This window comes from Tachyglossus aculeatus, chromosome 24 (assembly GCF_015852505.1).
Source record: "Tachyglossus aculeatus isolate mTacAcu1 chromosome 24, mTacAcu1.pri, whole genome shotgun sequence".
Classification (NCBI taxonomy): Eukaryota; Metazoa; Chordata; class Mammalia; order Monotremata; family Tachyglossidae; genus Tachyglossus; species Tachyglossus aculeatus.
Window position 1 is genome coordinate 16,687,519 of NC_052089.1, and position 25,791 is coordinate 16,713,309.

The 25,791-nt window shown below is 40.1% G+C and overlaps 1 protein-coding gene across 6 annotated transcripts in view; it reads right to left on the minus strand.

The window, feature by feature from the left end:
* Positions 1-25,791, minus strand: part of CADM2 (cell adhesion molecule 2) — an 861,189-nt gene that overhangs the window by 401,677 nt on the left and 433,721 nt on the right. The gene's annotated exons all lie outside the window — the stretch shown is intronic.

Sequence of the window (25,791 nt, forward strand, 5' to 3'; positions counted from 1 at the left end):
TCAGCTCTCAAGTTGTACTACTCCTGGGGTGAGCAGTATCATGAAATAAATTTACCTGACAAAACACACTTCCCTTTCCCTCCTACCCTTCCACATTTCCCCCTCACCACACCCTCCATTATTCTTTAACTGAGAGTCCCTTATGAGCCAGGAACCATGTTTAAATTTCACCTGCAAATTTGGGCCAATGCTTTGCACAAAGTAGGCACTTAGCTATCTAGGTGCAGGGATAATGGAGGAAACCTTACCTCCTTCCCCTCCCCGCAGCACCTGCTGTGAGCCCACTGTTGGGTAGGGACCGTCTCCATATGTTGCCAACTTGGACTTCCCAAGCGCTTAGTACAGTGCTCTGCACACAGTAAGCGCTCAAGAAATACGATTGAATGAATGAATATATGTATTTGTACATATTTACTACTGTAGTTTATTTGCACATATTTATTCTATTTATTTTATTTTGTTAATATGTTTTGTTGTCTGTCTCCCCCTTCTAGACTGTTAGCCCACTGTTGGGTAGGGACGGTCTCTATGTTGCCAACTTGTACTTCCCAAGTGCTTAGTACAGTGCTTTGCACACAGTAAGCGCTCAAGAAATACGATTGAATGAATGAATGAAACATAAATGGAAGGAAGTGGGGGTGGGGGGGAGTTGATGGTGAGAAAGGTAAGGAAGTGAAAAGAGAAAAAGAGAGGACTTTTGCTGCCCTGGATTTTGGCAGGGAGAAGGGCTAAAATAATCCCCTTCAGCTCAGGGAAAAAAGCGTGAAGGAAAATGAAGGAAAGTATAGCCCTCATTTCTCTCTTTGGGGTAGGAGGTTTGGGGGAATATTCTTTATGACTGCTTCCTGAGGTTGTACACATATGGTGCTATTCCAATCCCAGTGCTATCTGTTTAGAAACATAAAGGCTCTTCCCATTACTTTCAGTCCATTGCGATTATTTTACAGGTTGCTTTGTGGTTCGTTTAATCATTTGAGCTTCCTGCTACTTGTATTCCGGTGTCAGCAAATTTATTCCTCTGATGAATTGACCCGTTTTAGGAGGCCATTAACAAAAATATTAAACCAGATCTAATACTGTCCCCTTGAGTATTTCCCTCCTGTGTCCCTACTTGGAGAGCTTACATTTATTGATTATTCACACTCTCTTTTATCTGCCCAAGTTCTAATTCAGGCTCTTTTTACCTACCTGCTATTTATCCAATTAATATATGGACAACTATTAGTCTTGCTAACAAACGTCTTGCTAAAATCCATGCCTGCTGTAGTCCTACATCCCTTTTATCTCCTAAGTCAGGAGATCTGTCAAAGAAGACCATTACAATGTCTAACATGACCTAGTTTTAATAAATTCATGTTTGTCACTTTTGTCATTAGACCCCTTTCTCCTCAATGTTCACATGCGGATTTTTAATTATAAGCTCACAGGGCTTGTAATAAACTGAAAGTAATTCAGGCTGCAAGTAGGAAAGCTCAGAAGCCATTACAATCCTCAGGAAGAAATAAAGCTAAACAACAGAGAAGATACTGCTGCTGCTACCATTTCAATAGGGATTTGCATCCTTGATAAGCTTCAGCATCAAAATTAGATTCAAGTCACCAGGCTACTTCTAATTTTAGACCTCAAATGACCTCCCACATATCTTAGACAGCAGGACAATGCTTTATCTCTTTCGTTTTCTTCCTTTATTATTCTTCCAATTGTTTAATGTATTGCGAATAGCAGTTTGGAGGCTCTAGACCTTTCTTCCCCCCTTGAAATATCTAAATAATTAATTAGATTGTAAAGCTCTCACGGCTCTGAATTTCCACTTCACGTTGGCCAGCTTGGCACACATTTGTCCCAAGGCAGAGCCATGGGCTAATGCAGTTTCATATTAGTTAAACATGTCTGACTCTGCCAGGGTATCTCTGAGGTCACAGCATTAAATACATCAAGCCCAGACAGAGAAAAATCACTGAAACCCTAAGCAAACTGTACAAAATTTCTGCAAATTCAAGCAAGCTATCAGCTACGATGGATTTGGATCACCTGTGCTTGAAAAAGGCACTACATTTATTTTAGTACCCCCACACAGGTGTTCTGAGGCCCTCGATCCTAAACCAGTGCACGCCACAAAGGAGAACAGATGAGGGAAAGAGATAGATGTACTGTGCTTCTAAAAGCTGTTTCTTATGCTTCCCAGTTAAGCCCAGAAAACTTGAAAATAGCTAGAAAGAAAACATTTAGAAGGATGTGAGCTAAAATCACGAGGACGCCTCACAATCCCGCTCAGGTAACTCTTTATAGGGTAAGTTAGAAACAACACCATGACCTCTCTTTGTTGGGAATCCCAACAGCTCTTGCATTAGTTAGACTGCCCTCCATAATTCAGCAGAAAACTATCAGTCCTGCTGGAAGACCCAGCATAGTGCTTTATGGCAAAAAAAGGGGAGTGTCCCGAGGGCAGAGAGCAGACCCATAGCAGTGGTGGGGGTAAGGGAAGTTGGTTTCAATGCCTGTGTCTACCTGGTATGTGGTTTGACAAGCTTTCATTTTTCAGCAATGTCTTAAACTTCCCAAGGAGAATGATTTAGTCTCTCAGCAATGGTAAATACACTCTGCAATCTTCATCGTTCTGCAGGACAAAGACAATCCACCAGGTCTGAATGCTTAGAGCTAAGGCACAGACAATCCTTCCATGGCCCAGTACTGTTCTTTGCCGTGTAGAAATATTATGTTTATAGAGGCTTAAATGAAATTTAATCAACAACCTTAGACAATCCATCAACTGAGGATGAATTGTTTATCTGCAAAGTGAACAATTTAAGGAAAAATATATTAACATCATATACCCTGGAAGAAAGCCCCCTGATTTAAGCAACTAACCACCAATGACTCTTCAACGTGGTTAAAGCTTAGCAAGAAAGACAGTGTATCTCCATTAGACCTCTGTGAGTCTTCTATATAAAAATGAAAGGAGCTACAATAAAATCAGAACTATCCATGGACAGGAGCAAACCCTACTCCCAAGAATGGCATGGTAGATTTGGACCTCATTGCTTTGACCACCCACCCCAACCATCCTTTCATATCCCTTCTCTTCCCAATCCTGGACTTCAGCTGCAGCAGAGAAGGCCCCAAAGTGTGAGACCAGGAGAAATGAAGCACTTAGTACAGCGCTTTACGCATATGAAACACTCAATAAAAACCACTGATTCACTGGTTAGCTATATTCCCTCCCTGAAACACCACTCACCCCAGCTTTGTCTATCCATATTGGCACCAATGCAGTCACTAGCCCCGGGGCCTAGAGTGGAACAAAATGTGGTTCACGCTAGCCACTGAACTGATTCTGGGGCAGAGGCTGTGAGATGGGCTTCTTTGGCCACATCTTGCTCTTTGAAACACCTATCCTGCAGGCAAGTGGAGAGCAGCCCTGCAGCTCCACTTGCTAGAAAATACAAGTCCTTTGAGGATATTAATATCTCTTAAATGATTCATATTTGGCTAGAAAAGCACATGAATAGAATTTTTAAATTTCTGGTTTGATAATACATTACTATCAAGCCCAGAGAAATCGCCACTGAGCATGAGTTTTTAAATACCTACATGATGTCATTTTCACACGATCAATCTATGATATTTACTGAGCCCTTACTGTGGGCAGAGCACTGTACTAGGCATTTGAAAGAGTACAATCCAATAAATTGCTATACATGGTTCCTGTCCTCAAAGAATTTACAGAAATTCAAACAATCATAAATAGGAACTTGGATGGTATGAAATCACCATGCCAGAAATTGTAAGTACTTAGCACAAAAGAAATATATGCAAAGGAATAGCCGATGTTGTGACACTATATCAAACCAATGCCAGCGTGACATTTTACCTAGCAAAACTGGATTTCTGAAATTACAATTCTACTTCTCTCTACTGTAGTTTCAAAGACCACTTTAACCAAGGTTTGCAAAGACTATTTCCTAAAAATTTTCAGACTGTGTATGTCTGGTTGAATGTCAAGTTCTTCAATGCTCTATTTCTATAAGATGGACTGTTGAATGGAAATTGTGTGTTTGTCTTTTTATTATCATTATCCTTATTACTTAAAAGCCCAAAGCAGGACATATATTTCACAGTTGTCAAACACAAAACATTGTGAATGACAGAATTAATTTGATTCCATTGTGTCTTTGGGTGAACTAATCAAATAGTATTTCTTATAGGACCCTGGAATTCTACCAAGGGTTTTGCACAATCCTCTGTAAAATACTATGGAATGATTTGTCTGGAGATCATCCTGTCCTATTGCCTTTTCTGTACACTGATTCACATTGTCATGTTCTCTTACTTCTTGTCTGTGCCCATGGGAGAAGCACTGTGGTCTAGTGTTAAAAGCACAGGACTGGGAATCAAAGCACCTGGGTTCTCATTCCAATCCCACCACTGGTCTGCTGGGTGACCTTGAGCAAGTCACTTCACTTCTCTGTGACTCAGTTCCCTCATCTGCAAAATGGGGGTTAAGACTAGGTGAGATAGGGACTGTGTCCAACCCAATTATCTTGTATCTACCCCAGCTCTTAGCACAGTGAGCCCACCGTTGGGTAGGGACTGTCTCTATATGTTGCCAATTTGTACTTCCCAAGCACTTAGTACAGTGCTCTGCACATAGTAAGCGCTCAATAAACACGATTGATGATGTAGTAAGAGCTTAACAAATACCATTATTATTATTATTATTATGACGTGCTTTGCAGGTAAAAAAAAAAAGGCACTGGTGAAAGACGACCTTAATCAAGGTGGTCAGTAAATAAATGATATTTATTAAGTGCTCCACCATTTGCCTTGGTTAAACACTTTACTGTACTTCTCTGTGGCTTGTTTTCTTCATCTGCAAAATGGGAATTAAATACTTGTTCTCCCTTGCCCTTAGACCGTGATCTCTGTGTGAGTCAGAGGCTGCATCCAACTTGATTATCTTGTCTCTTTCCCCATACTTAGTTTAGTACTTGACACGTAGCAAATATCACAATGACTATTACTTAGGATAATGCATTGTATTAAGCACTTGGGAGTGAACTGAAGCCAGAGACATTCTTGCCCTCAAGAAGTTTACAGTTTAATGCAGAAGACTCACAGACAAAATAATATTTACACACAGAACGTATGGGAGGAAGAAACAAGGAACAGAGGAAGCGATGCAACTCCATCAGGATGGGCTATGTGAATAAATAGCTGAATGTACAAATAAAAAGTACATAAATGCTAAGGAAAGGAAATACATACACACTAATGGGTAACTGTGGGTTTTACATATGTTATCTTCCATGATGGCTACAGCCATATATACTATCAGCTACTTGATGTTTCAACTGCTTATTTCAAACTTCTGGTAAATCAAATTTAATATTCTGAATTAATTACACTTTGCTCTTTAAAACATATTTACATTTTATTTGCCCCTGTTTCTAGAAATTATAACTTTTCTATGGTACAGCCTCGTTGCTCTAAATTACTATGATTTTTAAGCTGAAAAATCAATCCAGTAAAGTGTCTCAAACATCTTTGATCAAGTGAGTGCAACTAGGTCAAATGCAACTGTTTACGGAAGTCCATTCCTTTGAAATTTGGGTAAAGCTATCAAAGAAACAACTTACAATGTAAAAGATCCCAGCCAAATTTAGAAACTCAGCAGGGAATTGCCTAAAAGGAATGAAAAAGGTATCAAGATTGACAACCAACAGGCCAGCAAAGATGGTCACAGTTCAGTATATGAATTGTGAAGTCTCTTTTGACAAGATCTTCCTCCACAAACTGAAAACAAGTCTTTAAATCCAATGCTTAATGACCACAAAAGGCACCATTTCTGCCTTTGCCCAGGATTACTGTTGCCCTGTCAATCAGTTAATCACATTTATTGGGTGCAGAGCAATCGTCAATCGTATTTATTGAGCGCTTACTATGTGCAGAGCACTGTACTAAGCGCTTAGCAATGTACTCAATGCTTGGGAGAGTACAGTATAACAGTATAACGGACACATTCCCTGCCCATAGCTAGCTTACAGTCAAGAAGGACAATCTTACAGTGATTGCCTTTGACCCCAAGTCTATAAACCATTGAGCTCATGGTTAATCTCTTCAAAAGAACAATGGCTGGAAATTTTCTGGATTATGTCCACTGCTGTTCCTAGCCCAATCACCCAATTTCCTACCCCAAGACCTACTTATACAATTCCTTGGTGAGAAGCAAGGCAATAGCTAGTGGACATTCCTCAGGGATGGCAGTGGTTGACTCCGGAACTCTTGCATATAATAACATAGTTTTTATATGACCCTTACCTACATCATTGCATGATCCAATTCACCGAAATTCTTCTGACAATGTTTCTTTTGTCCCAGAAACACTAATTTCTATGGTGAAATTCTTGGCGTACTCTCCACGAGTCAGCATAAAATGCTGTATTAGAAAACATTTTAAATCCCACTTAAAAAAAAACCAGTTATTTTAGTTACAATTCAATTTCTTTTGGACTACTGAAAAAAACACACACCATGGTTACAGTGAAATAGTTTTTGGCATCCAGCTAACACATAGCCCTGTACAAACATTGTTAAAATGTAATTAAAATAAAATACTGTGCTATTAAATTGCTCTCTATACCGTATACAAGGTCATCGATATTAGAACAATACACATTAGGAGCAATTGAAACACTGGAATCTAATTTTCTGTTTAGATGGCAATATTTCGATTGCACCGGTGCCTCTGAAACTAATTGAAACTTTTAGATCCATCTCTTTGCTTAACAACCAAAGCTCTCTGAATGTCCCTGTTCCTCTAGAATCTAAAGCACAGGGACCAGAGCAAGACTGGATTAATCCAATGCTCCCACTGTCCCCCAAAACAGCCCACAAGGCAGCCCCGCTATGTACCCGTGCCTTGAAGGAGCAGCGTGGCTTAGTGGAGAGAGCCCGGGCTTTGGAGTCAGAGGTCAGGGGTTCAAATTCCAGCTCTGCCAATTGTCAGCTGTGTGACTTTGGGCAAGTCACTTAACTTCTCTGGGCCTCAGTTACCCCATCTGTAAAATGGGGATTAAGACTGTGAGCCCCCCGTGGGACAACCTGATCACCCTGTAACCTCCCCAGCGCTTAGAACAGAGTAAGCATGTAGTAAGCGCTTAATAAATGCCATCATAATTATTATTATTATTACTAGAGGGTACGAAGCCTTGTGGAAAAAGTATGGGCTTGGGAGTCAGAAGACCTGGGTTTGAATCCTGCTCTGCCACTTGCCTGCTGGGCAAGGCGCTTAACTTCTCTGTGCCTCAGTTTCCTCATCTGTAAAATGGGGATTAAATCCTCCTCCCTCTGACTTAGACTGTGAAGCCCCTTGTGGAACAGGGACTGTCCAACCTGATGATCTTGTATCTGTCCCTGTGCTTAGTACTGTGCCTAGCAACCTCATGCACAGCTGGACAGCACACATCTTTTTCCCCAGTAACTCAACTACCACTGGCATAACATCCTTCCTCCCCACCTATTGTTGCCAGGGTAAGGGTGCAGGAGAAGAGTGAGTACCAACGCCTTGGCCCACTCAGCTCAGGAGAGATCCTAAACTCAGCAGTGTGGCTCAGTGGAAAAAGCACGGGCTTGGGAGTCAGAGGTCATGGGTTCAAGTCCTGGCTCCGCCACTTGTCAGCTGTGTGACTTCAGGCACACTTCTCTGGGCCTCAGTTACCTTATCTGTAAAATGGGGATTAAGGCTGTGACCACCCCCCACCCCACCCCGTGGACAACCTGATCACCTTGTAACCTCCCCAGCACTTAGAACAGTGCTTGGCACATAGTAAGTGCTTAATAAATACCATTATTATTATTATTATTATTGGGAAGGAGGGCCCCAGGCCTGCAGAGAAGTGGGGCCAGTGAATACCTCCTCACCTGTCCTCTACTTCCCTCTCCTGTATCTAATCATTTTTCATCTACCCCTGAACTTAGCATAGCGCTGGAACAAAGCCCTTAAATCCTTAATATGTCTATTATTCCTTCATTCATTCAATCATATTTATTGAGAGCTTACTGTGTGCACAGCACCATACTAAGCTCTTGGGGGAGCTTAACTATAACAATAAACAGACACATTCCGTGCCCACAAAGAGCTTACAGTCTAGAGGAACTGATCTTGCAATCTAGAGGAACTAGAGAAAGAGTCTAGAGGAACATCTATTATTATGATGACCATGATTTTTATTGTTTGCCTGCCCTCAAAACACTTCTTCGGGAGCAAGCTGAACTGGGCGGAGCTCCATCACCACTAATAGCCCTATCCTCATTAATTCTTATCTAGTAATGCTAATAGTCAAGGTCCCTGTGCATCTGGAGCCTAATCCTGGCTCCTCCACTTGTCTGCCGTGTGACCTTGGGCAACTCACTTCACTTCTCTGTGTCTCAGTTCCCTCATCTGTACAATGGGGATTGAGACTGTGAGTTCTGTGATGGACAGGAATTGTGTCCAACCTGATTATCTTGTATCTACTGTGCCTGGCACATAAGTATTTAACAAATAATAATAATAAAAAAACACAAAAAAAACCCTGAGCTCACAAAATGGCTGCCCAATAACAAGTAGGCAGTAGTTACATATACAGCCCTTTCCAACTATTTAATTGCAACCCTGCCAATACCCAGACTAATGATCAGAGGACTGCTCCCTGTAAATACATTCACAATTCAAAACACGGGCATTGCAAAATGTGAAGAGTAACAGCTAGACTACTGGGCCATAGTTCCTACAGGTTCTTAGCCAATTAGGTGCTCCAAATTCCCTTGACCTCTGCCACCAACCATACCAAAGTAAGAATGAAGAAATCCAGTTGACATCTGATGCAACTGTGGTACAGTCCTTCCTCCGCCAGGTCAGTTCTTATAAAAAAGCCACAATGTTAAAGCTTCAACCCTTTAGAATGTAGGAAAAAAAAACATCGAAAAAAATTAACCTCAGAGCCCAACTAAGTCCTTTTTCCCCATTGCTCTTGTCATTCCACTGCAATGTCCTCTAAAAAGCACACCATCTAATGGACCCATCTACTTGTTCAATCAATACTCTGCCTTGTGGGTTGAAAAGTTTGTGCTTGTTCCATACATTTCAGCAACCTCATCCAGAATTCAAAGCTCTACCTGCTTCCATTTTAATAACTCTCACATTGTTAATCTCCTACTTTCCTCTTCAAAGAAAGAAGTAACAGAGTTAATGTATGCCAGAGCAGATAATACCACCCACACTGATTATATTTATGATGATTTGGCACTTGTTAAAAGTCACACCCTTGGTTATTTTGGTATTCTTCTATAAATTGGAATGTCTACAATTCTGGGTCTTATTTTCAGTACAGTCTCTCTGAGGAACATATATTGCCTGCCCCTTCAAAAAAACGAAATATGCTTTCTTCCTCATATCATTTAAAATTATATTATTGAGTAGAAATAGAAGGAACAAAGAATAGAAGTTTTAAAAAGTTATTTACATAATATTTTACATAACAAACTCCTTATGAGAAATGAGAATATTAAAATTTCAAAAGTACAGTCACAGCAAGTGGTAGGCGAGGCATGAAGATAAATCAAATCCTATTTCTTGCCATGCTGTGAAAAGACTGCTGGCTTTTAATCATCCTGATGTGCCATATGTAAATTCCATCAAAAAAGAAGTTTGGTAAATGTTATATTCCATAACCACGGGGAGGGAAGCTATTTATAAACATCAATTAAAAGATAGAGTATAGTCTAAAGATAGTAATAATAAAATTTTTCATCCAGCTAGGCATATCTCTCACATTTATTAATTTTTGTATTTTCAGATTTTCTCAACACAGTATTATGCTATTTAGACAAATAGTAGTTACTTGTCTACTTTACCTTACCCTACACAAGGTCATTGAAAAATTGCTTAGTGAGAAGCAAGAAAAACACTGTATACCCAGCGGAAAAATGCAAACCTATGAGATCACAGAATCCATACATACTATACATACACACACACTCACACACCTCTGCAAAACAAAAATATATTTTATGCTCAATTTTTTTTCATTTGGGGAGAATAAAAAAGATAAAACATTGAAGAATCTTAGGAGAAGGCTTATTTTCCCCCATATTTCCTCCTTTGATTTTTCCACAATATCCAGTTATTTTATTTACTTCCCTTTAATATACCCATTTCTCCACCAATTTTTTTCCTTAAAAACAACCTTTGCTGCATCCTCTCTCCTCTTTTGCCCCCAAATCCCCAACCCCTATTGAATTCTTCTTTCCTCATATTGTTCCCTTAATATTTTGCCACTTTTCTCCCATTACCCAAAACACTTTTTTTCTGAAGCTTCTCCTTCCAACTGGGAAAAATATCTCTTCCTATGGACCCAAGTGATCTCAAGAAAAACCCACGAAACTTTATTTTCTCATCTGATTTCTATTTTTGACTTACCCCACTTGTCTGATGTGATAATTGGATGAGTAAAAGTGGAACTAGGGTGTTAAGCAATTGTAGAATTGTAAACCTACTGTCTAATTGTATCTACTTACTTCTGTATCTTAATCCTTCCATATGCCTGTTATGCACATTGTCTGCCAACTGGTTTCAGCTTTGAAGAAAGAAAGCCATATTGAATAGGAAATTGAGTTCCCTACCAGGAGAGCATGCAATGCTTTACACTCATAAAGACACGTAACATTACTATCATTAACGTTCCCCAAGGCATGGCCTAATGGACTGAGCACAGATCTGCGAGTCAGAAGGACCTGGGTTCTAATCCTGGCTCTACCACTTGTCTGCTGTGTGACCTTGGCCAAGTCACTTAACTTCTCTGTGCCTCAGTTACCCCATCTGTAAAATGAGGATGAAGACTGTAGCCACACATGGAACATAACCTGTGTCCAACCTGATTACCTTTTATCTACTTCAGGGCTAAGAACAGTGTCTGGCACACAGTGCTTAACAAATACCACAAAAAGATACATTACTTGAAAGGGGACAGCATAATTATGGGAATGTGATATGCCACAAAAGATTTGGACAAAGCAATGACCTCTTTCCATTTCTTCTACATTAAACAAAAAATAGCCTAATAAAACCAATTAAAAATTGGCCCAAGACTGTATTCTGAGTTTCACTGGAGAGGAAAAACAGAATAAAAACTTGAAAACTTTCAGCACACAGCATGTCTGTGGGCATGAACTGAGATCTGTCATATCTGTCTTGTGATTAGGTGAAATTAAATGCTTTACCTCTTTGTAATGTTTGTTGTTTTGCTACAACTGGTGTGTAGGTTGAATGGCAGGTGACATTTCATAAGTTTCAATTAAGATGAAAAATTAATCAAATTAACATTCTGCTTTTCTAAAGTATAATGAGTCATTTGCATATAAAGTGCAATCGAGTCTGTAAATACAAAATGAACTTCAAATTACCGAGGACATCCTGAATGGCATAACTGTGTTTGTAACATTTCATATTTGATACACAGAACAGAAGGTTTTTAAACACCATGAAATCCAGGCAGTGCAGATTGTTGCCTGGTGTGCTTTCTCTGCATGGTGTACAAGTAGCACCTTTTATATTAAACAGTAAAGTCAGACACTCAATTCTCCCTACTCGTAGCAGGAAAAGCACCCAAGCCAGCCCACTCGAAGACTTGGCCATGGAGGGTTTAAGATCCTCTCACCACATGTCACGGAAGTTGGTGTTTTAAAAAGCCTAGCATGATAACCCCATATGAAGAAATATGGAAATCCACATTCAATAGATTAGAAGTTGGCAATAAGTAATTATTATTTAAGAGAACTATCATTATTTACAAAAGCATTTCGGAATGTAGGGTTTTGTTTTCATTCCTTACTGGTATTGGTTGAGCATTTACTATGTGCCAGGTGTTGTACTAAACACTGGCGTAGATACAAGATAATCAGGTTGGACAGAGTCCATGTCCCACGTGGGGCTCACAGCCTACATCCCCATTTTACAGATGTGGGAACTGAAGCCTAGAGCAGTTATGTGACTTGCCCAAGGTCACCTAGCAGACAAGTGGAGGGGATGGGATTATAATAATAATAATAATGGCATTTATTAAGCACTTACTATGTGCAAAGCACTGTTCTAAGCACTGGGGGAGGTTAGAAGGTGATGAGATTGTCCCACGGGGGGCTCACAGTCTTAATCCCCATTTTACAGATGAGGTCACCGAGGCCCAGAGAAGTTAAGTGACTTGCCCAAAGTCACACAGCTGACAAGTGGCGGAGCTGGGATTTGAACCCATGACCTCTGACTCCAAAGCCTGGGCTCTTTCCACTGAGCCAAAACCCAGGTCCTCTGACTCACAGGCCAGTGTTCTGCCCACTAAGCCATGATGATTCTCTGGGTTCCCTGGCAAAAAGCATGAGACTGAGAATGTGGAGACCTAAATCCTCTTTCCTGTTGTGTGAACTTGGCCAAGTCAAGTACCTAATCTGTACTGGAAAATGGAAATTAAATTCCTGTTCTTTCTTGTATACTTATTCTTTCTCAAGCATTTAGTATGGTTCTCTGCTCATAGTAAGTGCTCAATACCATTGATTGATTGACTGTTCTCCCTCCCCTTCACACTGTGAGTCTCATGATCTGATTGTATCTACCCCAGCGCAATGAACACCTTAACTGTTTTCACTGTTCAGGTCAGCGTCACCAGGGGAAATTTCCACAGGCTAACATGCACCTAGAAAAGTAATTTAGCTGGTGTGATAGGATGCCAAGCATCAGGACATGTACACCCTGAATCTTTGTAGGATCATACCCTGATTTAAGGGGATTTAGGCTTCCTCTGCCACCAATTCCTCTGATCGTCACTGCACGGCTAGCACCATTTTAGCTCCAAATTTTCCAGCAAGGAAGGGAGGAGCTGAGGCTGGGGTAGGGAGCCATTGGAGCCCCTCTATATTATCTCATAAGCCATTAAATAAAATGCCTTAGGATTTCTAAGTTCTAGCATTCTTGGATAGTCTAATAATCACATTCTATTTTGAATGAACATTAAAATTCTGACACCAAAATAAAAGACAAAATCCAGCTCTGGGGAATGCGTAAAGGCATACATGTGCATATGAAGATAGAGTTGAAATATTTCCCTCTAATTTATTTTGTGTTGTGTGACTAATATTGCAACCTGATAGTTTGATTTCATCCTACTTTTAAGAGAAAGGGAAATACTTTCTCTTGCCTCTGTGAGTATCGGAGCCACCCCCCTCCAAAATACTGAAATGGTAAAGGACCAATCATCATGCTGACAACGATCATAAAACTTCCCTTTTCCTTTCTCAAAGGACAAACTTAACCACGTATGTACTTTCTGGCCTTGTCACCTCACTTCTTCAGTAGGTGCTTTTCCATCTGCCCTTCCTCTCCCTCCTGTCTTTCTTTGCCTTGATCTCTGTACCAAGGCTTCATTCTAGGACAAAAATAATTCTTCAAAGGATAAGAAGTGCTCTCTCCAGCCTTAGTAATGCAATAGAAGATGGCATTTGGAAAGGAGGAGGAGAGCGTGCACAGTAGAAAGTAAGAGAGCTACCAGTGGATGCAACAGGGGCAGTGACTGCAAGACGGTTAACAGAGGAACAAATTAAAAATATCCTTCAGAGAAAAATTCTGCACTAATGTGTTATTCAAAATTCCCTCAGTCCCCTTTGTTTACATGCTCCCACTACTTCACTTGTGTCTTAAGAAACTCTTAAGAACCCCATCTCATGAAAATGAAAGCTTCTAACCAAGTAGGTTGAAAATTTCCCTGGAAAGAGGTGATGTCATGTCTTCTTACTCCAAACCTCTTCCTTGCACCAGTGTTTCTTAAGGAACAAATCTGTGGGCTCCTAAACAGAGTGTTGTGATCATGGCCACAGCTTTATAATCTGTAAAAGGGAGAGTATGATTTCCCTCTGACTTTCATTCATTCATTCAATCGTATTTATTGAGCAATACTGTGTGCAGAGCACTGTACTAAGTGCTTGGGAAGTACAAGTCGGCAACCTATGGAGACGGTCCCTACCCAACAGCGGGCTCACAGTCTAGAAGGGGGAGACAGACAACAAAACATGTAGACAGGTGTCAAAACTGTCAGAACAAATAGAATTAAAGCTATATGCACATCATTAACAAAATAAATAGAATAGTAAATATGTACAAGTAGAATAGAGTAATAAATCTGTACAAATATATACACAAGTGTTGTGGGGAGGGGAAGGAGGTAGGGTGGGGAGATGGGGAGGAGGAGGGGAAAAAGGGGGCTCAGTCTGGGAAGGCCTCTTGGAGGAGGTGAGCTCTCAGGGGGGCTTTGAAGGGAGGAAGAAAGGTAGCTTGGCGGATGTGTGGAGGGAGGGAGGGCATTCCAGGCCAGGGGGAGGACGTGGGCCGGGGGTGGACGGCGAGACAGGTGAGAATGAGGTACAGTGAGGAGGTTAGCAGCAGAGGAGCGGAGGGTGCAGGCTGGGCTGTAGAAGGAAAGAAGGGAAGTGAGGTAAGAGGGGGCGAGGTGATAGAGAGCCTTGAAGCCGAGAGTGGGGAGTTTTTGCTTGATTCATAGGTTGACAGGCAGCCACTGGAGATTTTTGAGGAGGGGAGTAACATGCCCAGAGCATTTCTGGACAAAGTTAATATGGGCAACAGAGTGAAGTACAGACTGAAGTGGGGAGAGACAGGAGTATGGGAGATCAGAGAGGAGGCTGATGCAGCAATCCAGTCAGAATAGGATGAGAGATTGAACCAACAAGGTAGCGGCTTGGATGGAGAGGAAAGGGCGGATCTTGGCAATGTTGTGGCCTTGTTGTTGTGTTGTGACTCGAAATGTGAGGAAGAACAAGTGGAAGTTAAAGCACATGACAAACTATTGAGCAAAAGGATCACTTTAAGAAAAAAACCTGATTTAATTTCAAAGTGGCCATAGGCAGCACGGATCACAGTCTCTTGATGAGCAAGCAGGATAGTGATGAAAACAAAAATATTCACATGAACTGTGCATTTCATCTAGGAATATTAAGGCTCTTTCAATTAGGTTCTTGCCCTAAAACCTCTCTAACATTTAGGATTTAGAGTTGCTTACATGGGCTGCTATTTCTCTAGGCTCTCTAGGTCCACATCACAGAAACAGAACAGCTTGGTGGTTGCGAGAAACAATTTCATGAACCTGGAGAGGAAGCCACTGAATTTCTGGTCCAGGTCGGTATCTCAACACAGCAACTGTGGAGGTGGATGGTGGCCCTGCCAAAGGAAGCAGTGAGTCTGGCTTGGCCTAGTTCTTTCTCTGGGTCTGTTCGGGTCTGCAATATACACCCAAAAAGCAGCTGGAACCCGGAGAAGGAAGAAAGGGATAAGTGGATAAAGAGGACAGAAAGAGAAAAGGGAGAAAGAAAAGGAGAGAGTGTTCTTTCTCACATGCTGGGCCAGTTTCCCTATTTTCTGCTGCTCCCACCAGCCAAACAGCAGGGCTTCATTGTTTGACCTAGGAAGGTCTCTTGAGTGAAACTGAGTTGGGTATGTGGGGGAAAATAGGCCTAGTATTTATTATTATGCATCTGTGAATGAGACTATGAGAAAGCAAAAAGGTGTTGAAAAATGACTAAACTCATTCGTATATAAAATGCTGAGATATCAGAAGGCTATGAGGTATGGGATTTTATTCAGAAATGGAATGTATTGAACCTTCCTTTTCCAAAGGAGCAAGAGACAGATACAGAGATTTACGTAAAAGGGGGATGAAGAACATTCCAGTTTTGAAAAGCCAGAGATATTGGAAAATATGAAAATAAATGAGCAACACCTTTATTCTGCGTGCAGTTTGTGATTCCAAACTCTCTAGTAGTGTTAAACAATAATTTTGTGTTTTATTAAATTATTCAGACATTATCTTGTACTCAGTTGGCCAAGAAAGGATTTTCTTCCTTAGGGAATAATCAAACCTGGTCAGCAATATTCTCAATAAAGAACACAGAAAAATCTATGCCTCTAAACACAAATTGCGATATCCTACACCTGAGGAAAATCTTTGAAGTTGTCACAGCAAGAAGTAAATCCCTAGGGGGTTATTAACAATTTAGCATTGCTAATCATGGAGGAATATTAATTCTTGCAATAGATAAGTACAGAATGGTATTCATCCCAATCAAGATCTTTTAATTGTAGAAATGCAGATGTGTGTAGTGTGTGATATCACAGCTCTGGTTAATATAAATGGTAAAGAGCACAGCAAAGTCATTTGAACACAGGTCTTGGCTGGGTTTCCCTTCAGAGTATTATCTTACAAAGTCAAATGTAAGAGAAAATATCTCACAAATACATTACCTTAAAGTAGCATCTTGGAGCTTCTTACTAGGCTAACTCCCTCTAGACTGTAGGCTTGTGGGCAGGTAATGTGTCTACCAGCTTTCTTGTATTGCAGTCTTCCAAGCACTCAATACAGTGCTATGCACAGAGTAAGCACTTATTAATACCACTGATTATAGGCTTTTGCTAGCCATTTCACCTAACCCACAGCTGGGCTTGCTTCACATAATAACTCAAAAGTGACTTTCTTTTGAAAGCACACTGGATAAATTTGATTTATGTTGGTTTAAAAATTAAAATTAAAATTAAATTTCAACAAATGACTATGTAAAGGCCTTTCACATGGGGCTGGACCTTGAGTAGGTAGTTTGGAGAGGAAGAGTGTTAGAGAAGGAATAGATCATAAGTAGAAAATGAGGGGTGAGGAAAAGGGTGAGCTAAAGGGAAGCAGACTACAATAGACTGTAAAGAAGACTAAACAAGTGTCTGGAGAAGGGTGAGGAAGCCACTTCCAAAATAAGGAGATTTCCTTGTGGAAATGTTCCAAAGTGCTCTAGGCTCTACTTTTAAAAGCGTGGAAAATACCTTTCCTAAGCCAGAATCTAATGGTAACACCTGGGCACTCTTTTCTAGGAACCAGACACATTTTTTCTGGTCCTGAGTCGAACCACAATTAGCTGCACATTCTTGGCACGAAGATGCATTTGAAGGATAGGGAAATGGGATACAGACATAGACAATTCTCTTTCTATTCAGTGCAACTTAGAATTATATATAAAAGAGAAGCAGAGCAGTCTGGAAGAGAACACATCCAAAGAAATGTACTGAATTCTTAGAATTCATTACACGATGAACAATCAGTCTCTCAAAAATGTTTTAAGCTAATTTCTTGCTAGTTTTAAGTATTCAAATGAAATAGTAATATGATTTTCATTTTTCAAAGTAAACATTGTGCCATTCTGAATATTTGAACACAAAGATATGGAAACGCAAAATTCCAGAATGACCTAAATCAGAACACATGGCTTATACTATGGAATGGTTAAAAGTACTCTAAGGCCTGTTTTCTATTCACTAGGGAAAACACTTGCTGCCCCTTGTATTCCAAAGGATGTCATCACATTGCACTGTGTGCTTCCATTGGATAGGTAATTCTAAATTTTTAATAACCTCAAGTTAAACTTCCTCAAGCCCCTCAGCGATGAGATTCCCTGAAGCAACCGCCTCACTTGCTTAGTGTATGAGGCTGTCCCTGAGTGGAATTGTCCGATGTATAAATAATAATACTGACACAGTTTCTGTCCCACATGGGGCTCACAGCCCAAGCTGGAGGGAGAGATGATGAGGAAACTGAGGCACAGAGAAATTAATTGACTCGTCCAAGATCACCCATCAGGCAACTGGCAGAGCCGGAATTGGAACCCAGATCGTCTCTTTCCACTAAGGCAATGCTGCTACCCAAGACAGACATAGAAATAACCATGCAGGATTAATGGGATTTACTAAGACCAATTTTCCCTTATTCTTCTCAACTGTAAAGTCTCAAAAAAATTCTGAAAGCACCCACTACAAAAGATTAAAACTTTAGTAAAGGTAAATATTCTATTAAATTTTCTTGAAATAGCCTATGAAATGGATGGATGAATTTGTTTATTCTTAGTCTTAAGTTGAATTACTATGTTTTCCACAGGTAACAATGTCCTTTAATTAAATGCACTAATTAACTAAGCAGTTCATACACAGAGGACTTCAGATGAATAGACTTACTGATGTTTCACACAGGACCCCAGGGACAATAGTTCTGCTGACAGATTTTGGTGCATATGATTGATATTAATTGTTAATAAAATACACATTCTATTTTTGCAGTGCATTTCACAATGTTTAACTCGATGAAGTATAACCATCTTTTACAGGATGCTTTCCTTCCAAATGTAGATGCGTGAAAAGGTAACTCCAGTGGGCTTACTTCTTTAACTCTTCCTCTGGTGAAGCTACATCCAGGCATTTACTTTCCCTAAATACCATATTTTTCTAAAAATAATTTCAAAGATGTTTGGGGATCATTCTCTCTCTATGCTTCAAACGCTTTGGTGTTTTAGTGGCATAGAAATAGTTCTATATCAAAGCTCACGTTATTCTCACATGATCTAGAAAACAAAGTCATAGCTCCCATTATCAGTGGGAGTTATGTGGGATCCCATTATCAGTGGGCTAGAGAAGCAGCATGGCTCAGTGGAAAGACCACGGGCTTTGGAGTCAGGGGGCATGGGTTTGAATCCCAGCTCTGCCAACTGTCAGCTGTGTGACTTTGGGCAAGTCACTTAGCTTCTCTATGCTTAGAACAGTGCTTGGCACATAGTAAGTACTTAATAAATGCCATTATTATTATTATTATTATTCTTAACTGGAGCAGAATTAAAATAGCAAGGAAAATTGGAATTGAGGTTGTGGAAATATGTGGTGAAACCCGGGGCTAGTATAACTATGAGGTGAATAGAAACAAGAGCTCACCTTTGCTTTCTAGTATGAAATACAACAATTCACCTATTTTGCTATACTCCCAAACTCTCCTTACAACTCATCTCTCTCATGACGCTTTCCCAGACTAACTTCACTCAACACACTCTAGCAATCCCACTCTACACACTCTAGCAATCCCATGAACATTAATGGATTTTTAAAGGGTTTTGCTAGGTTCTATTCTCTTATAGGAAGTGTACTGAAGTGACCATCAACCCCAAAGTCTGAGTGACCTCAGACTCCTTTGTACCTTTCTTGGTTCAGCATTTACTGACAGTCACTGGCTCAGGGAGTATTTTGTGCTCTATAGCTTCACAGCCGGGGATCTCTAATTTCTACGTTAACTTATAATAACAACACATTTTAAGAGCTATGTGTCAGTGTCCTAAGCACTGGGGTAGATTACAGGCTAATCAGGTTGGACACAGCCCATGCCCCACATGGGGCTCACACTCTTAATCCCCATTTTAACCGAGGCACAGAAAAGTTAAGTGACTTGCTCAAGGTCACACAGCAGACAAGGGACGAAGCTGAGATTAGGTCCCAGGTCCTTCTGACTTGCAGGCCTGTGCTCTATCCACTAGACCATGCTGCTTCTCTGGAATATATTGGATATAGCCACTGGATAAATACAAATATATATATAGGCTACTATGATCTATTGGACTTGGCATTTGTTCAGACCAGTCTTACTGGAGTTCAACTCAAAATTATCTTGCAGGCAGCAATGAAGTGACCCCCAACTTCCTTGTAGTGAGGCAGCATGGCCTAGTGGACAGATTGTGGGACTTAGATGAGAAGACCTGGGTTCAATTCTCAACCCTGCCAACTGGCCTGCTGTATGACTTTACCACTATGGGCCTCAGGTTCCTCATCTGTAATGTGAGGATACCATATGTGGTGAAAAAAGTGTGCCACAAGTATTGTGTCCAATCTGATATACTTGTACCTACCACAGTGCTTAGCAAATAGTAAACACTATTATTATTTTATGATATAATATAAAAAAATTCAATCCTCCTTTAGCCCCATTCTATCCACCTTCCTTTAACATGGCATCTCCTGAACATAACCATAATCCCAGACGAAATCCTGAGCCCTTCCCCATCCCTGCCCAACCCTGATGCTGGGTCACCAAAAGTTTATTTTCTATTTAATTTATCAATCTGCAGACTCCTTAAAAGCCCCAAATGATCCTCAAGTCTATCCTACAGGCCACTAAAGCCACTCCAGAATTAAGAAGCATGGTTTGGTGCTTCCCATCACCTTGATCGAGGATGCAAGGTCATCAACTGTCATGGTACTTCAGACTGGAGGAAAACCGCTGTGCTCTGAAAACTACTAGTGGCAAAAGGCAGGCCAACAGAACTAACTGATCAGAAGTTTGCAACCTATTGTGTCAATAATTCCTAAATTATCAAAAGCCTACATGAATCTACAGGCTAAAAGTGATACTCACAGGTCCATTAATTTCTGCCTCTTCTAAGAAGAAGTATTGACTAAATTTCCTAGCTGACATTGCAAGGTCTTGCATGTGGATAATTGTGAGCCACAGCATTCGTAACAGAAAGAACAACACTGTCCAGATGATAGTACCTGCTGTTGTCTCTGGGATTACCTAAAGTAGATGGCACATTCGTATGCCCCAGTCTTTCCTGGCAAATAACCAATTCACTGGCAGTTCTTTATTTTGGCTCACATTGCTTCTAAAGGTAGATACATATCTGTAATTTATTAATCTATTTACATTAATGTCTGCCTCCAACTCTTGACTGTAAGATCATTGTGGGCAGGGTAAGTCTGTTTATTGTAATAACTGTACTCTCCTAAGCACTTAGTACAGGGATTTGCACATAGTAAACACTGGATAAATATGACTGATTGAAGAATGAATGAATGAATGAAAGACAGAGTAGGGGTTAAAGAAATAAAAACTGGAATGAGAAGTTTATCAACAGATATTTTGTTCAAGGATGCAAATCCATATAAGTAGAAGTACTGCACAGATGTGAGTGTTGAATTTTTCTGATTTAATCATTTTACATTGTTCCTTTAATTTCCTTAAACTCTTTATTTAATTAGGTATTCACTGTCAGCTCATTAGCCTCTTCAACCTCTACATGATTCACTGCTGTTCATGCACATTGCCACTCCTTCCCACTTTGTATTTATGAGATTTGTTTTTCCTCACCAAGGTCCAACCCTTCTTTCTTCCTTATTAAAGGGTTCTATGTCTGTGCTCTCTTCCATTAACCAGGGTCAGTTTGATATCTGATCCTCTCCAAAATGCTGTACTCACCCTTTTCCTCCCCCTGAAAATATGTGCTGGCTTAATAAGAATCTTCTCTATTCCAACACCAATTCATTGATGAAAACATTACACCATACAGGGTCACAAACCAAACTCAACCAAACATTTATAGCCCATGCAATTAATAAAATAACTATGGTCAGCAGTTTCTTGATGACCATCTAAAACTCCTTTCAAATCCAGGCAGTTTCTAAGCTTTTGCTTTTGTAAACTGCCTACAGTTCTCTTCACCCTACTGGAGCGTTTGTGATATCACGGAAAGATATTAAATTTTCTCTTTACAAAGCCATGCTTGGTTAGTCCTTGGTGCCCTGCTTGCCTCAAATGTTTTGCAAATTGATTTTGTGATCCTTCTCTTTTTGTGGGGATTGTGATCGGGGCGGGATTTTTTTTGGTGAGGAAGTTATGCTAACAGGAATGCAGTTTCAAGGGACATGCTCTTCCTCAGTTTAAAATTAAGGCACATAAAATGACCCTTTTCCAGTTTTTAGCCATCTCTCCTGTTTCCCTTAAGGTCTAAAAAACCCAAAGCCTGAATAAAGTCCCCTCTGTCTGAACAGGGCAGGACAATACAGCAGTCTCTTTCTTAAAGAGACACCTCTGAACACCTCTGAAATGAAGGAAAGTGCACTATGTACAGTCTTCAGTTAAAAAAAAATACATTTCCATCCATCAAGTGCTGATCACACAGTAGGGTTTAGAAAAAGCGTCTCCCATTACGCCATCCAGGGGGCTTTCTGTTTGACTTAAGGAATGGTTTAGCCATTTAACCACGTACTTCTAGGAAAAGAAAGCTTTTGGGGCCATAAAAACTGGAAGAATTGTATTGAGCATCCCAACAGCTAGAACATGGTAAGGTTGTCACAGTATGGACCTGGGACTGCCCTGTGGAAACAGTAAGGAGCTTACTTACTCTTTGAGGAGCAACGAATGGTCAGTTTTAAGGTTGCTTTTCAACTGATGGATTTAGCCTGTGAATAAATCCAAGTCACTGCACATATATTCTTTCCTGTGGCTATTACAGGACTTGGAACACAGAGTGCATTTAACAATTGATATTGTCTTTTTGGAAAAGGGGTGTACAGAATTAGGGAGATTCTTGCTCAGGACTCAGCAGGAAAGGAATGAACCTTGCATGGCCCTAGAATTTTAAACTGGCCTAGAAAATATACGAGATAACTTAACAGAGAAAAGGATATCAAAATATTAGCCCAGAATAATAGAGGTGTATACAAAAGGAATATCTAGGTAATCTTTATAACTCATATCAATCAATCAATCGTATTGAGTGCTTACTGTGTGCAGAGCACTGTACTAAGCGCTTGGGAAGTACAAGTTGGCAACATATAGAGACAGTCCCTACCTAACAGTGGGCTCACAGTCTAAAAGGAAATAACAGAACCCAAGGGGTGTTGAATTTTGATCTTGAGGGTTGGGGCAAAATGGGTGCAAAACCTGGAGAATGGGTCAAAATGGTGGTAAGGAGGTAACAGGCAAGGAAGACCCAGTTGTGGGGCACTCAATTCCTCTCAGAAACTCTGGTATCTTTTCAGCCAGGCTCAGCAATCTCAGGTCCTATTGGGGAATTGGAAAAAGTATGCTCCAAATGGATTTCCCTTTAATGTTGAAAATGCTTTGAGTCAATAGCCCCCACTTTCCTCAGAGTTGGCACTTCTGATAAGGGCTAACAAAAAGAAGAAGAAAAAAAAAGTATACACACACACACACACACACACACACACACAGCCTGAATTGGTAGTAATAACTAGAACTATTAAAAAGTCAGTTACTTTTATTCCTTTGACACCACTGAAACTGTATTTTAAAAATCCCTGATGTCCTGTATCTGAAATAAGAATTTCACATTTGCAAATGAAAAAAACATAGTTTTTTTAAATGTGAGTGTCAAGAAGGGAAGCCATGGCAATGCTCCTGTAAGCATCCTATTGCCACAATTGGAGAACAAATACCAGGCTGCCTGAATCACTCTATGACACAGTAATTACATTTCTTTTGCTATTAGGTGTTCTGCTGTACCCCGTATGCTTTCAATTTATGGGACCCAGAAATTTGGTAAATGCAAGAGATTCCCTGTCACTCTGAAAGTTTTAACTTTCCTGGGTTCAAATTCCGGCTCCGCCAATTATCAGTTGTGTGACTTTGAGTAAGTCACTTAACTTCTCTGTGCCTCAGTTACCTCATTTGTTAAATGGGGATTAGGACTGTGAGTCCCCCGTGGGACAACCTGATCACCTCGTAACTTTCCCAGCACTTAGAACAGTGCTTTGCACATAGTAAGTGCTTAATAAATGCCATCATTATTATTATTATTTTAACTGGGAAACTTCTAAAATCTAATACTTTAGTTTTCCAAGTGATGTTTGGCACTTCCCAGTTGAACAGATGAAACTTTCTTTGGTGCCTACTTCCACCACAGATTATAAACTTCGAAGCCATTAATAATTTTTCTTTTGATTCTACTTGACTGAGCTTCCTCAATAGGAAAGACAAGCTGACACAATAGGAAGATTATAGGTTCAACCTTTTTTTAATCATATGATCACTATAAACAAAGGCTGAAATGCTCTGTTCTATTCTTAGATTAAGACAATGAGTCACAAATGAATGACCACGTTAGTGATGAGAGCAAAGTCGTTTTCTTTCAAGAATTATAACAATTTTAGGGTTAGGATGGAAGCTTCCAAAAAGAGTATTATGGGTAACTGAAAAATAGAACAGAAAATAAGAAAACACCCTGGTGCTATTTGCCTCCTTAAATGCCTCCTCTCTCCCCCATTCATACAAATATATATCGCAGGTTCTATAGCCCCCTCACTGTTTTATGGTATGCTACTGCAGAGAGCGTTATCATGGATGGGAGTAACTGTTAATTGGAAAACTCTAATAAAGATGTGAGTGTGGGTATCAGCAGTGCTTCTGCACAACAAAGCCAACAAAGCATGGCAATTCTGGTTTTAGGGTCCTTGGAAACTCTGAGGGGGGATAAATGCTTACAAAATGGGAAAGGATAAATATGATGGAAAAAAACACATTAATTTCAAGCTTCAAAGAGGATATTATAGGTGATGGAGGTTAAAATAAAATTGAGACTGTAAAACTAATTAACATTGTCCCTTTAAGAAAGGCTATGTGAGGGAGCATATGATAGCTTCAAATTGTTCATATTTGCATAGAAAAGGTCACCAGCTATCTTAAGGTTGATAATACAGTCAGGGAACTATCTTTAAAATGCAGAATACTAATTCAGGTGCACCTGCTCATGCAGAATACTAATGTTTTTTAAAGACCAATGCATACAATGCTGACAGGATCATTACATAAATAATGGACAACTACTCAGAGCCAAAATACTCCATTTCTGCTAGTTATTCATAACCTGTGCATTTTCAACAGACAAGTATTTTGACCAGACTTCGATAATCCTCAGTGACATCATTTCTATGTACACTTAAATCACTTCTGCCTCCATATAAACTACGAAACACTACCATTTGGTTACAGTTATGCTTGTTTTGATTGTGTGGTTGCAGATTACAACAGCTCCCATCATTGGACATTTTTCTCACTACGACTCTTTGTACTGGATGACAAGTTTAAAATACAGTGACAAATGTAAGAAAGAAGAGAGTTCTGATAATAGAGGCTCCCATTGTTTTCGTTAGTCCACCAGGACTACTCCAAAGGAAAGGCTAATTGGACTAAAGTCCCTAAATGCTGGAAGAACCTTTTGACAATTCAGGGAGTACTTGACTCAAAAGCATATGCTGCTACTCTTACTAAAGTTAATGATGTTTTATCCTATTTACAAACATTCACTGGCTACAAACATATACTAGGAACATTTTCAATACCCTGTACCACCACAGAATTAACAGCCATAGTAAAACAAATGGCATAGTCCATTTAAAGTAAGAGCATCTCCTAGAAATATGTATCAAAACAACAGATGTTTCTAAATCAAATAGCTATCAATCTCAGACTCATCTAATGTTGTCGCTGAGGGCTCAAATTCAAAGAACTGAATGTAATGGACAAAGAACACCTTCTATGCATTCCAAAACTCTGCAATTTAAAAGGGCATTTGAACCTGGGATTCCAATGTGGGGAAATACAAGATGACTAAACATTTTGAGATCCTAGCATGGTTTTCCAAGAACCCTTGACATTTAACAGTTTACCCTTTTTTCATTTTCACTTATAAACATTTTGGATGCATATTTTCATAGCTTACACGATGCTTTTGTCAGATTTAGTAAAAAACGATATAACCTTAAAAAGGTTGAGCTCTATTCTCACTCATAGGGGTGGGAATAGAGGTTGAATCTCCAACGAGGGTGTGCTGAAGCTTGGCTGGGCATGGGAAGGGAATATCAGGGCAGAGTGACAAATGTGGTTTGTACCCAAACCCTATCCCAATTTGCCCTAATGTTGGCAATGCCATTTGGGCATTGGACAGTTAGTGATGGCCCTGCTACTAGTGTAATGTAGTCCTGGTTGCACCATATTTTAAGAAGCCCTGAGAGGTTTGTATATAAGGTATGTGAGGTGGTCTCTGTGAATCTACAGAAGTCTGGAACAAGCTAGACTTCAGAAAGCCTTTTTGAGAACAAGGATGGTTCCT